The 14,793-nt window shown below is 43.0% G+C and overlaps 1 protein-coding gene across 1 annotated transcript in view; it reads left to right on the top strand.

Annotated features, from left to right (window-relative positions):
• The window catches only part of LOC139402684 (dachshund homolog 1-like), a 106,109-nt gene that overhangs the window by 1,441 nt on the left and 89,875 nt on the right, over window positions 1–14,793 (top strand). The gene's annotated exons all lie outside the window — the stretch shown is intronic.

The raw sequence follows: 14,793 nt of genomic DNA, 5'->3' as shown, positions 1-14,793 counted from the left end.
AAAGTTAATATCAGAAAGAGTGTGATTTATTTGATTATGCCTTAATCAGTTGTTCAGTGCATTTTGAAAGTGAAAATGCTGTTGGGGAAAGAGTTGGTTTAGCCTCTGTCCTCTCCAGCTTTTTACAGGTTAAAGACTTATTTCTTGTTAAAAGACAACTTTTGACATTTATTAATTTACTCATATGAACCATCCAGTCTTACATGTCTTGGACCGGGTTTGTTCCACAACAGCCTCTCCAGCAACTACGTGTGACTCACCAGTGACGCCACTCTGAGTCAAAGCCTTTAGTTTTGGCTTCACTCAGACCTCAGTCGTAATCCACAGTTACACACCAATGAGATGCGGTTGAGATCACAGGCGTTTATGTTCATGCCAGTAACTTAGAATAGTACTAGTTCCCGACAGAGAACCTTTGTTAACGAGGCAATCTGATCGTCTTGTCTCTCACACAAAGACAAGGTTCCATTTAGTTACAGCTAGCACATCATAACAAGTCCAGGGCAAATCCTGTTTCCCACTCATACAATGATATGTCTCCAGTTTAAAGATAGTTTATCTTTGAGATATACATGTTAGTTATTCATCTCTTCCTGTATGTATGGATCTTGTTCATCTCTTCCTGTATGTATGGATCTTGGTCATCTCTTCCTGTATGTATGGATCTTGTTCATCTCTTCCTGTATGTATGGATCTTGTTCATCTCTTCCTGTATGTATGGATCTTGTTCATCTCTTCCTGTATGTATGGATCTTGGTCATCTCTTCATGTATGTATGGATCTTGTTCATCTCTTCCTGTATGTATGGATCTTGGTCATCTCTTCCTGTATGTATGGATCTTGTTCATCTCTTCCTGTATGTATGGATCTTGGTCATCTCTTCCTGTATGTATGGATCTTGGTCATCTCTTCCTGTATGTATGGATCTTGTTCATCTCTTCCTGTATGTATGGATCTTGGTCATCTCTTCCTGTATGTATGGATCTTGGTCATCTCTTCCTGTATGTATGGATCTTGTTAATCTGTAGTGATAATAATCTAGAACAGATGTTACAGTAAACCCTATAGTTTAACATCACTGTCAGGAGAGAGAATAGAGGGAAAGAGAGAATAGATGGAGAGAGAGAATAGAGGGAGAGAGAATAGAGGGAGAGAGAGAATAGAGGGAGAGAGAGAATAGAGGGAGAGAGAGAATAGAGGGAGAGAGAGAATAGAGGGAGAGAGAGAATAGAGGGAGAGGGAGAATAGAGGGAGAGGGAGAATAGAGGGAAAGAGAGAATAGAGGGAGAGAGAATAGAGGGAGAGAGAATAGAGGGAGAGGGAGAATAGAGGGAAAGAGAGAATAGAGGGAGAGGGAGAATAGAGGGAAAGAGAGAATAGAGGGAGAGAGAGAATAGAGGGAGAGAGAATAGAGGGAGAGAGAGAATAGAGGGAAAGAGAGAATAGAGGGAGAGAGAGAATAGAGGGAGAGAGAGAATAGAGGGAGAGAGAATAGAGGGAGAGAGAGAATAGAGGGAGAGAGAGAGAATAGAGGGAGAGAGAGAATATAGGGTATAGGGTTCTTTTCATGTCTTTAGAGAGGGTCCTCTCATCTGACAGTGTGATTAAACTCTCCTGCACACACACACATACTCTCTCATGTCTGTGTTGTGAAGGGTAAGGACAGAGATCATATGTGCGTGTTAGGGCCAGTGATGATAGCCAGGGACATTATTACTGTGCTGCTAGAAAAAGCCATCTGCCATCTCTCAGGGGGTGTGGTCTCTCTGATCCTCTCTGATGGCTTAATACACAATAACAGCAGTGTAATGTGATATCTGTACTGCGTACACACACACACACACACACACACACACACACACACACACACACTGTCTTCATGTACTCTCCACTCTTGACCCCTGGAATGTCGGCGATGGAATGTGATCCGGTATCAGTTAAAAGGATTCCTGGGATCAAACAGGAGTCTGTGCCTCTCCCTATCCCAGCCTGGATTAAACACAAGACATGGGAACACAGGAGTGTGTGGAGGAGGGAGAGGGAGAGAGAGAGAGAAAGGGAAGAAGAGAGGGAGAGAGAGAGAGAAAGGGAAGAAGAGAGGGAGAGAGAGAGAGAAGAAGAGAGGGAGAGAGAGAGAGAGAAGAAGAGAGGGAGAGAGAGAGAGAAAGGGAGAGAGGGAGAGAGAGAGAGAAAGGGAAGAAGAGAGAGAGAGAGGGAAGAAGAGAGGGAGGGAGAGAGAGAGAGGGAGAGAGAGAGAGAAAGGGAAGAAGAGAGAGAGAGAGAAAAGGGAGAGAGGGAGAGAGAGAGAGAAAGGGAAGAAGAGAGAGAGAGAGGGAAGAAGAGAGGGAGGGAGAGAGAGAGAGTGAGAGAGAGAGAGAGGGAAGAAGAGAGAGAGAGAGGAAGAAGAGAGGGAGGGAGAGAGAGAGAGTGAGAGAGAGAGGGAGGGAGAGATAGAGAGAGGGAAAGGGGGAGGAGCAGTACTCCATCCTCACCTTGTCTTGTATTGTCATTACATCATTATTCAGGCAGGCTGCTCCATGTCTCTGCTGCCTGCACTGTCATTCATTACACGGCTTTGGCCCTCAGACAGACAGACATATCATCCACAGCTGGGAATACCGTGTTTGTGTGTGTGTGTGTGTGTGTGTGTGTGTGTGTGAGAGGGATGGGGGGGATAAAATAGATATGACAAGAGATCAGCATCACATGGACTTTTCCTCTTTTTCCTAAAACACACTGCTACCCTCTCTGCTGGGGAGCCAGTCAGCCAGTCAGTCAGCCAGTCATCCAGTTAGCCAGTCTGCCAGTAAGTCAGCCAGTCAGTCACCCAGTTAGCCAGTCTGCTAGTCAGTCAGCCAGTCAGTCACCCAGTTAGCCAGTCAGCCAGTCAGTCAGCCAGTCACCCAGTTAGCCAGTCTGCCAGTAAGTCAGCCAGTCAGTCACCCAGTTAGCCAGTCTGCCAGCCTGTCAGCCAGTCAGTCAGCCAGTCAGCCAGTCAGTCACCCAGTTAGCCAGTCTGCCAGTAAGTCAGCCAGTCAGTCACCCAGTTAGCCAGTCGGCCAGTAAGCCATCCTGCCAGTCACCCAGTCAGTCAGTCACCCAGTCAGTCCCCCAGTCAGCCAGTCTTCCAGTCACCCAGTCAGTCAGTCACCCAGTCAGTCAGTCACCCAGTCAGTCAGTCACCCAGTCACCCAGTCAGTCAGTCACCCAGTCAGTCAGTCACCCAGTCAGTCAGTCACCCAGTTAGCCAGTCACCCAGTCAGCCAGTCACCCAGTTAGCCAGTCACCCAGTCAGCCAGTCACCCAGTCAGCCAGTCACCCAGTTAGCCAGTCACCCAGTCAGCCAGTCACCCAGTCAGCCAGTCAGTCACCCAGTCAGCCAGTCACCCAGTCAGCCAGTCACCTAGTTAGCCAGTCACCCAGTCAGCCAGTCAGTCACCCAGTCAGCCAGTCACCCAGTCAGCCAGTCAGCCAGTCACCTAGTTAGCCAGTCACCCAGTTAGCCAGCCAGTCACCCAGTCAGCCAGTCACCCAGTTAGCCAGTCACCCAGTCAGCCAGTCACCCAGTCAGCCAGTCAGTCACCCAGTCAGCCATTCACCTAGTTAGCCAGTCACCCAGTCAGCCAGTCAGTCACCCAGTCAGCCAGTTAGCCAGTCACCCAGTCACCCAGTCAGCCAGTCACCCAGTCAGCCAGTCACCTAGTTAGCCAGCCAGTCACCCAGTCAGCCAGTCAGCCAGTCACCCAGTCAGCCAGTCACCCAGTTAGCCAGCCAGTCACCCAGTGTGCCAGTCACCCAGTCAGCTATCCCCACCCTCCCACCTAGTAGCTTTGTACTGTACCGTCAGGGTTACTTGACAGAATAGTTGTTCCACTGTTTTGACTGCAACACGTCCCTGTCTTTCATGACCTGTTTTCAAAGTGAGACTGGATGGGCTGGTGGTTTCCAGGGAGGATGGAGTGTGTTCCTGTGTGTCTGTGTGTGTGTGTGTCTGCTTTGTCTCTTCCACTAAGCTCCAGCTGCTGTGTCCTCCTGTTAGCGTTTCATGTTTCAGGTAACACACACTCATACACACACACACACACACACACACACACACACACACACACACACACACACACACACACACACACATTTCTGCGTACAGTATTCCTCAGTATGTTTTTCTCAGCCGGTGGCCTCAATAAGATGTATGTGTATTAACCTGATTAGGCTGGTTCAGTGGAGTGGACAGAACAGTGGAGTGGACAGAACAGTGGAGTGGACAGAACAGTGGAGTGGATAGAACCGTGGAGTGGACAGAATAGTGGAGTGGACAGAATAATGGAGTGGACAGAACAGTGGAGTGGACAGAACAGTGGAGTGGACAGAATAGTGGAGTGGACAGAATAGTGGAGTGGACAGAACAGTGGAGTGGACAGAACAGTGGAGTGGACAGAATAGTGGAGTGGACAGAATAGTGGAGTGGACAGAATAGTGGAGTGGACAGAATAATGGAGTGGACAGAATAGTGGAGTGGACAGAACAGTGGAGTGGACAGAATAGTGGAGTGGACAGAATAGTGGAGTGGACAGAACAGTGGAGTGGACAGAACAGTGGAGTGGACAGAACAGTGGAGTGGACAGAACAGTGGAGTGGACAGAATAGTGGAGTGGACAGAATAGTGGAGTGGACAGAATAGTGGAGTGGACAGAACAGTGGAGTGGACAGAATAGTGGAGTGGACAGAATAGTGGAGTGGACAGAACAGTGGAGTGGACAGAACAGTGGAGTGGACAGAACAGTGGAGTGGAGTGGACAGAATAATGGAGGGGACAGAACAGTGGAGTGGACAGAATAGTGGAGTGGACAGAATAGTGGAGTGGACAGAATAGTGGAGTGGACAGAATAGTGGAGTGGACAGAACAGTGGAGTGGACAGAATAGTGGAGTGGACAGAATAGTGGAGTGGACAGAATAGTGGAGTGGACAAAACAGTGGAGTGGACAGAACAGTGTGTCTTTTAAATGCTGTAAATTAAGTCAATTGAGAGAGAGAGAGAGAGAGAGAGAGAGAGAGAGAGAGAGAGAGAGAGAGAGAGAGAGAGAGAGAGAGAGAGAGAGAGAGAGAGAGAGAGAGAGAGAGAGAGAGAGAGAGAGAGAGAGAGAGAGAGAGAGAGAGAGAGAGAGAGAGAGAGAGAGAGAGAGAGAGAGAGAGAGAGAGAGAGAGAGAGAGAGAGAGAGAGAGAGAGAGAGAGAGAGAGAGAGAGAGAGAGAGAGAGTTCCAAATTGAGCAGCTGCTGAAAAATGAGCTCCTGTATATATTGAGATTTAAATGGTTTTTTAGAGTGAAGTACATCGAAAAAATCAAAAGAAAACTGCAAGACTCAATAGAAGACAATAGAAGCAACAAACCAAAAAGACAGGATTTTGAAAAAGTAACTATTTTTCATAAAATTATACAGTTATCTTAGCTAGCTGAATTGTTAGCTGAATTGTTTACATGTTGCTAAGCAGTTGCTAAGGACTCTCCTGGAAGAAGCTAGCTAGCTTACAAAGAATAACAAAAAAATATCTAGTTAACAGAAGAAAGGAAGACAAAATAAGGACAGAAGAAAAAAGGAAAAGAAAAAAGGATAACAAAGTGAAACAGTCCTCTGAAGAAACAAGAGAGCATTATACAAGAAACAGCACTTCTATTGCAACATTGTAACATTGTAGCCAACATCACCAGCGTTGCTATGGAAATTGTTTACCCACCAGACATCCAAACAGAGAAAGCTAAGAAAAGTTTCAAAGGTTTGTTGATGGGACAGAACCATGAATGCCTGTTTGCAGATCTTACCAGTTACAAAACAAGAGCAAATTTAATTTTTAATACCAATCGAGGGAACATATGGAAAAAGGTTATTTGCAACCATTTCCCTTTCTCAAAAAAGAGGGGCATCAGCCAAGGATGTCAGATCAGCATTTTTGAAGAAGCTGACCAGAGCAACACATATCAAACAGTAAACTTATATAATAATGGAACTGTATTGATACAAGGCAATGATTCAAGCCTCCAGGCTTTTGAGAATAGGTTTGCTACCCTAAAAGAAGACGCTGACATCATCTCAGAAAATGAGGAAAAAGTCAAGGAGGGAGATGGAGAAAAGCAGACCCCAATGGTCTCTGTGACCCAGCAGGAAGCCCTCAACGTCCCTTTACCTACCTCACCTGCAGCAGACAGAGTCAAGGACATGACAATTTCAATAAGAACACCTGCTATGCAACGTTTCCACAACACCCTCTCTCTAGTCGAAGCAGAGGTCATAGAACTCAGAGAGAACAAGCTTCAAGAGGAGGACACTGTCCAGAAACTCAAAGAAGAGATGAAACAGTTCAGGGAGGAGAGCAGAGCATCCATAGCTAAATTAGAAAGCAGAATGGACAAGCTGAGTCAGACAAATGATGACCTCAGAGACCATCTGAGCACAACAAGAAAGGAGCTCGAACAAAAAGAGAGGTACATTGACACCCTCAACCGGCAGAGAGTCATTGTGTCCTCTGCATCTAGAGAACATGTCCACCAGCTTGGTACAACACAAGCAGAACCTGAGACCAGCATGGCCTCCACTACACAGCCGGATGACACTGCACCAGCCTACCAGTCTGCTCCAGCCCAGGTCAACCTACCAGCCTCTCAGTCTGCTCCAGCCCAGGTCAACCTACCAGCCTCCCAGTCTGCTCCAGCCCAGGTCAGAATACCAGCCTCCCAGTCTGCTCCAGCCCAGGTTAACCTACCAGCCTCCCAGTCTGCTCCAGCCCAGGTCAACCTACCAGCCTCCCAGTCTGCTCCAGCCCAGGTCAGAATACCAGCCTCCCAGTCTGCTCCAGCCCAGGTTAACCTACCAGCCTCCCAGTCTGCTCCAGCCCAGGTCAGAATACCAGCCTCCCAGTCTGCTCCACCCAGACAATCACCCACAACTGCAATTCTAATTGATTCAAATGGGAAGTTCTTAGTCCAGGAAAGATTATTCCCTAGACACCAGGTGTATAAGTTCTGGTGTCCTACAACTGAGAGTGCAATGCAGCTACTCAGTCAGACCAGGATTGACACCCCTGACAACATCATCATCCACACTGGCACAAACGACCTTCATGCCAAAGGTGAAAATGTATCTGGGGCAGTGAGAAGAGTGGCAGAACGGGCACAGGCTATGTTCCCAACAACCAATATAGTTGTGTCCACCCTCCTACCAAGAAAAGACTTCCCAGAAAAGTTGATCGACAAAATAAATCAACAGATCACTGTGGACTGTGCCTCACTGCTCAACGTCAGAACGGCTCACCACCCCACTCTGACATGTCAACACTTATATGATAATATACATCTTGATCAGGACAGTATCAGAACCTTTGCCAAGGACCTAAAAGATGCAACACTTGGCAGGGACCCACACACCCATCACCCCAGCAACAAAGGTCCCCCGCCCCACCTTCTGAAACAACAGTACCTCCACCATCCCGAGGAGAAAAGAGCCAGACATGGCTTATTACAGCACAGCTCTACTAGACCTGGCCCATCACAACACAGCTCTACTAGACCCGGCCCTTCACAACACAGCTCTACTAGACCCGGCCCATCCCAACACAGCTCTACTAGACCTGGCCCATCACAACACAGCTCTACTAGACCTGGCCCATCACAACAAAGCTCTACTAGACCCGGCCCATCACAACACAGCTCTACTAGACCCGGCCCATCACAACACAGCTCTACTAGACCCGGCCCATCACAACACAGCTCTACTAGACCCGGCCCATCACAACACAGCTCTACTAGACCTGTCCCATCACAACACAGCTCTACTAGAACCAGCCCATCACAACACAGCTCTGACCACTACTCCAGGGTCGGTCAGAACACTGCCCTTCAGGGAAGTAGACCACATGATGCAGTCCACACCATGTATCAATTAGATCGTCAGCCTACATATGCTGAGGTAACCTCTGGCAGAAGACCCCTAGAACAATCAGAGATAGGAGAGGTGCGCCAACTACTGCAACTAATATGCAGACTACTGAGCTAGACAGTCCCTTTAATTCACACACGGGCACGCACACGCACACACACACACACACAAACACACAGGGTTGCAGATTGCACATAAAATAAGTACAGTGCAATCTTATTCCATTCTTATTAATTTGTTTACAAATATTCCTAAATGTATTGACACCGGTATTATAATAATTATTATATGTAATGGTGTGTGTGTGTGTGTGTGTGTGCGCGTGTGTATGTATGTATGTATGTGTGTATATGTGTATGTGCATGTATGTGTATATATGTATGTGTATATATATATATATATATATATGTGTATATATGTATATATGTATATATATGTGTATGTGTATGTATATATATATATATACATATATGTATGTGTGTGTGTGTGTATGTATGTGTGTGTGTGTGTGTGTGTGTGTGTATGTATGTATGTATGTGTGTATATGTATGTGTATGTATATATATGTATGTATGTGTATGTGTATGTATGTATATATATATGTATATGTATGTATATGTATATGTGTATGTATGTATATATATATGTATATATGTATGTGTATATATATATATATATATATGTATGTATGTGTGTATGTATGTATATGTGTATATATATATATATATATATAGTATTTTATTTTTTTTGTTTTTTTCGATGTACTTTACTCAAACCAGTGAATATCACTTATTATAAATGAGATCATTAACTATCAGCTCTTGGAATATCCAGGGCCTATACTCTTCACATTTTGGTTATAAAACAACTAATCCAGAATTGATTAAAAACATCAAGGGACAGGACATCATAATCCTACTGGAAACATGGTGTCGTGGAGACATAGATACTCAGTGTCCCTCAGGCTATAGAGAAAGTTTACTACCATCAATCAAACATAAAAATGTTAAACGGGGCCGAGACTCAGGTGGAATCATCATTTGGCATAAGCAGGACTTAGCACTGAATGAAATGAAAAAAGGTACCACTCACATTTGGCTAAAACTTAACAAAGGTACAATCTATTGTGACAATGATGTATACATATGTGCAGCTTATGCTCCTCCTTCAGATTCATCATATTATGATGATCAGTTTTTTGACAATCTCCAGACAGAAATCATTACATTTCAGGCGCAGGGTAAAGTGCTTCTTTGTGGAGATTTCAATGCAAGAACAGGTTCTGAGCCTGACTACACTGATGCGGGAGGTAACCACCACATATTTGGACACCCCTCCTTGTACAGTAGCCCTATTATAAATAATAGAAACAGTCCTGACCAAATACTGAACAAAAATGGAAAAGAGTTAGTACATCTCTGTCGAGCCTTAGGCCTGTACATGCTTAATGGTAGAATCAGAGGGGACTCTTTAGGTCAGTTTACTTACTGCTCAGCTCTTGGGACAAGTGTAGTCGATTATGCCATCACTGACATTGACCCCTCCTCCATTAGTGCATTCACTGTCAGACCACAGACACCATTGTCAGATCACAGTCAGATCAACGTGTTTCTGAAGAAATTAACCGGCAATATTCATTCAAAAAAACAGCCCAATAATCTTTACAACATAAACCAATCGTTCAGATGGGCTCCAAACAGTGCAGAGGCATTCATTGAAACATTGAACTCAAATGAAATGATGAACTCTATACAGTTTTTCAATAACTCACAGTACCAAAACAATAAAGATGGTGTCAATTCAGCTACCCAAAACATCAACTGCATATTCCAAAAAGCAGCATCGAAAGCAAATTTGAGAAAACCAAAGCAATGCAACATCAGAAGCAAAAATCAAAATGTTTCTGACAAATGGTTTGATAATGAATGTAAAACAATTAGAAAACACCTAAGACAAATGTCAAACAAAAAACATAAGCAGCAAAACAACCCAGAGCTACGATATGAATACTTTGAAACTCTGAAACAGTATAAACAAACACTGAAATGCAAGAAATTGAATTATACCAACAAGACACTTGATGAAATTGAAAACGCAATTGACCAAAATCAGTTCTGGGACATGTGGAACAATTTAAGCACAACAAAGCCACAAGAATTAGCCATACAAGATGTAGGAATTTGGAAAACTTACTTTGATAATCTATACAAAAACATCCCACAAAAAGACTTAAACCAGAACCAATTAGAAATTAAAGAAAAATTGAACATCCTGGAATCAGTCATTAAAAACAACCAAAATCCATTAGATTACCCAATAACCCAACAAGAACTAAATGAAAAGCTAAAATCTATTAAATCAAAAAAGGCTTGTGGTGTAGACAACATCAGAAATGAAATGCTGAAAAACAGCACACCTGAGTTGCAAAATGCTGTGCTTAAATTGTTCAACATGGTTTTAACTTCTGGCTGCTTCCCTGATGTCTGGAACCAGGGGCTCATCTCCCCTATCCACAAAAGTGGAGACAAATCAGACCCCAATAATTACAGGGGAATTTGCGTCAACAGTAACTTGGGAAAGATTTTCTGTAGCATTTTGAATTCAAGAATTCAAACCTTTCTTCAAGAAAAAAATGTAATAAGTAAATGTCAAATTGGCTTTCTCCCTAACCATCGCACTACTGACCATATATACACCTTACACACACTAATTAATAAACACGTCCACCAAAAAAAAGAGGGCAAAATCTTTGCTTGCTTTATTGACTTTAAAAAAGCATTTGATTCGATTTGGCACGAAGGGCTATTCTACAAAATTCTACAAAGTGGGCTTGGTGGTAAGGTGTATGACTTAATAAAATATATGTACACAGAAAATAAGTGTGCAATAAAAATCAAAAACCAAAGAACAGAATTTTTTTCACAATGTCGAGGTGTGAGACAAGGCTGCAATTTGAGTCCAAATCTTTTCAACATTTATATCAATGAATTAGCAGACATGTTGGACCAATCTCCAGCCCCAGGACTCACACTATTTGACACAGAGGTGAAATACCTGCTATATGCTGATGACTTGGTACTTCTATCACCAACCAAAGAAGGTCTTCAACAAAACATTAATATTCTGGAGCAATATTGCCATAATTGGGCCCTGGCAGTAAATTTCCAAAAAACTAAAATCATGATTTTCCAAAAAAAACCCAGATGTCAGAAACAAAAATGTAAATTCACCCTGAACAACACCTTAATTGAACACACAAAAAATTACACCTACCTTGGTCTGACCATATCTGCATCGGGAAACTTTAATATGGCAGTGAAGGCACTCAAAGAAAAAGCCCGCAGAGCAATGTATGCAATAAAAATGAAATTATTCAAAATCAACATCCCAATTAGAATTTGGACTAAAATATTTGACAGTGTAATCCTACCAATAGCACTTTATGGAAGTGAGGTTTGGGGGCCACTCAATAAACTGGATTTTAAAATGTGGGACAAACATCCAATTGAAACCCTACATGCAGAATTCTGTCGGAAAATCCTACAAGTCCAGAGAAATACACCAACTAATGCATGTAGGGCAGAATTGGGCCGTTTTCCAGTAATAATGAAAATACAGAAAAGATCATTAAAATTTTTGCTACATCTAAATTCAAGTCCAAATTCGAGTCTGCAATTTAAAGCACTTCAAGCCCAAGAGCTGAGCCCAGAAACGAGCCCTCTCAGTCAGCTGGTGTTGGACCTCACCAACCAAGCTGACTCCAGCACTGCTTCAAAAGAAAGAATTCCAATAAACAAAATCATGAACCAATCAAAGGAATCATATTTACAATACTGGAAAAACGAAACAAAATCCCAAAGCCGACTAAATTGCTATCTGACCCTAAACAGAGAATATGAATTGGCTGATTATCTCTACTCTGTCAGAGATACGAAGCAGAGACAGATCCTTACCAAGTACAGGCTGAGTGACCACCGATTGGCAATAGAAACCGGCAGACATAAAAAGACATGGCTACCCAAAGAGGAGCGTGTATGTGGTCACTGCATGACAGGGGAGGTAGAGACAGAGATGCACTTTCTCCTTTACTGTGATAAATATTCCTCACAAAGAGATTCATTATTCACAGAAATGACTACATATATTCCACATTTTTACAAATTGAACCCAGAGGAAAAACTAAGAATACTCATGGGCGAAGGAGCAATGGCTCCTCTTGCAGCCAAATATGTATTTTCCTGCCATAGCCTGAGGGACACTGAATAATAACATCTGCATAGTAAACAGTAACTTACTTATTATTACTATTATTGTTATTATTATAATTATTAATGTTTACTGTAGACTGTTACCATTTTATTGTATTTATTTTTGTATTATTATTTACTACCATTTTATATTATTATTTGCTATCATTTACAATTTTGTTACAATGTATATTGTATACATTGTTGCTTTGGCAATATTGACACAATGTTTTTCATGCCAATAAAGCAGCTTGAATTTGAGAGAGAGAGAGAGAGAGAGAGAGAGAGAGAGAGAGAGAGAGAGAGAGAGAGAGAGAGAGAGAGAGAGAGAGAGAGAGAGAGAGAGAGAGAGAGAGAGAGAGAGAGAGAGAGAGAGAGAGAGAGAGAGAGAGAGAGAGAGAGAGAGAGAGAGAGAGAGAGAGAGAGAGAGAGAGAGAGAGAGAGAGAGAGAGAGAGAGAGAGAGAGAGAGAGAGAGAGAGTTTGAGTTTGAGTTTTTATAAAACCTTTATTTTTTACTCAAATGTTAACATAAAATAATGACACACTGCCTTTTCAGAAATAAAACAACAAATGTAATTCCTAAACAAAAATAAATACATAACATATACATTCAACTTATTTCAGCAGCAAAAAATAATTTCCCCTCCTCTACAAAACAAAGTGCTCCTTCGTAAGCCCACTTCTCCTCAAATAATAGGAGATCTTTTACAGCTGAAAAGAACTCAAAATCTACTTTTATTCTTGCTTTCACTAAACCTTTAAAAACACATCTTACATCCTGCCCATATCCCGTTTCTATCTTATGTTTCCTACTCAGAAAAATTGACATCTTAGCTTGTCCCAAAACAAAATTTGACATTTTCTTTTCTGTTGTTTACTATAATGAAACCCCAAAATAAAAACAGTGTTATTGAAAAACTCCCCTACAGCTTTAAACAAAGATTCCAGCATTTCCAATAGAGGTTTTATCCTCTCACACTCCATAAAACAGTGAACAATGGTTTCTCTTATATTACAAAAAGGACATCCATCTCTAACATCTGAGTTAATAACAGATACAAAAGCATTAACTGCAATGATGCCATGTAAAACCCTCCATTGCATATCACCAGTACCCTTTTGTAACGGTGGTTTGTACATTGCTCTCCATGCTGGCTTTACCTTGTCATCAATGCCCAATTTTACCCTCCATGGAGTATCTTTTCTATTTTTCAATTTATCTTTATTCAACACCTTGACACACCCTCTATACAATTCCTTCCCATTCACCTCATCCAAACCCACCTCCTCCAACCCTCTCAAATCCAGCAATAACGCCTTTCTTTCTGACTCTGGGATATTTGGTGTAATCCCTAGTTTTGGAAATGAGACGTCTTCATCTTGCACAATCTTCTTGTGGCTACTAAGCATACCCCATTCTTCCGCTGACAGAGCCTTCCTACAGCTCCCCAGCATTTGTCCGACAATCCTTTCCGACCTCATCCCCAAATGTTCTGCCACCCGTCTTCCATCCATTAAGGCGGGCCCAGCCATGGCCATTAACTGTCTTAAGGTGATGATTTTCCCCTTCACCAGAATCTTGGAGAAATGTGGAACAGCTGCAGTTGTACAGTCCAGTCTTGCCCCATACACCAGAGGTTCCTCCAACAGCCAATGCACTGACTCCGCTGAAGTTCTTCTGGACACCTTCATTACGCTCCACACTCTGAGAAGGCCTCTGTAAAACGGAGGTACTCCCTCCCTAGAAATCTGGCTAATATCAACCAGAAATAAAGCCTTCTTTAAACCTAATCCTCCAACCCGCTGTAATATAAGACCTGCCACCCCTCTCCACACCACATTTTCCGGTCCATAAAGCAACCTTTGAATAAACTGAAACCGGAAAGCAGCAGCCCTACTAGCAAGATGTACAAGACCTTGTCCCCCCTCCTCTTTTGACAAAAACAAAACACTTTGTGGAACCCAGTGATATTTATCCCAAAAGAAATCCACAATAATTGCCTGTATCTTAGCCAGAAGGCCAGATGGTGGTTCTAAAACTGACAACCGATGCCACAGTGCAGATGCAATCACATTGTTAACTATAATAGTACGCCCCCTGTATGACATACGAGATAGTAACCAACGCCATCTCCTCATCCTCCCTTCCACCATTTCCACCACCCCACTCCAATTTTTTTCCATAGTCCCCTCATCTCCTAGGTACACTCCAAGATACTTAAAACCTCCCTTACACCATTCTAGCCCCCCTGGCAAAGCCATGATCCCCCCAGACCATTCTCCAATCTGTAAAGCACAACTCTTTTCCCAATTTACCTTTGCAGAGGATATTCCCCTAAAACGATCAACCATTAGACTCAAACTATCCACCTCCGCTTGATTTTTCACTAGCACAACTACATCATCAGCATAGGCTGAAAGACGAATAGGAGGAATATCCTCTGAAAGGCACACCCCTGCAATACGACTTCTAATGCTATTTAGTAGTGGCTCTATAGCAATAGCATATAACATCCCTGACATAGAACATCCCTGCCTAATACCTCTACACACTTTAAAAGGAGCACTCAAACCACCGTTAACTTTCAATACACTTTCAATGTCACCATATATC

This window comes from Oncorhynchus clarkii, unplaced genomic scaffold, assembly GCF_045791955.1.
Source record: "Oncorhynchus clarkii lewisi isolate Uvic-CL-2024 unplaced genomic scaffold, UVic_Ocla_1.0 unplaced_contig_13472_pilon_pilon, whole genome shotgun sequence".
Taxonomy (NCBI): domain Eukaryota; kingdom Metazoa; phylum Chordata; class Actinopteri; order Salmoniformes; family Salmonidae; genus Oncorhynchus; species Oncorhynchus clarkii.
The sequence above is the reverse complement of the archived record's forward strand: the minus strand, read 5'-3'. Positions and strand labels throughout refer to the sequence as shown.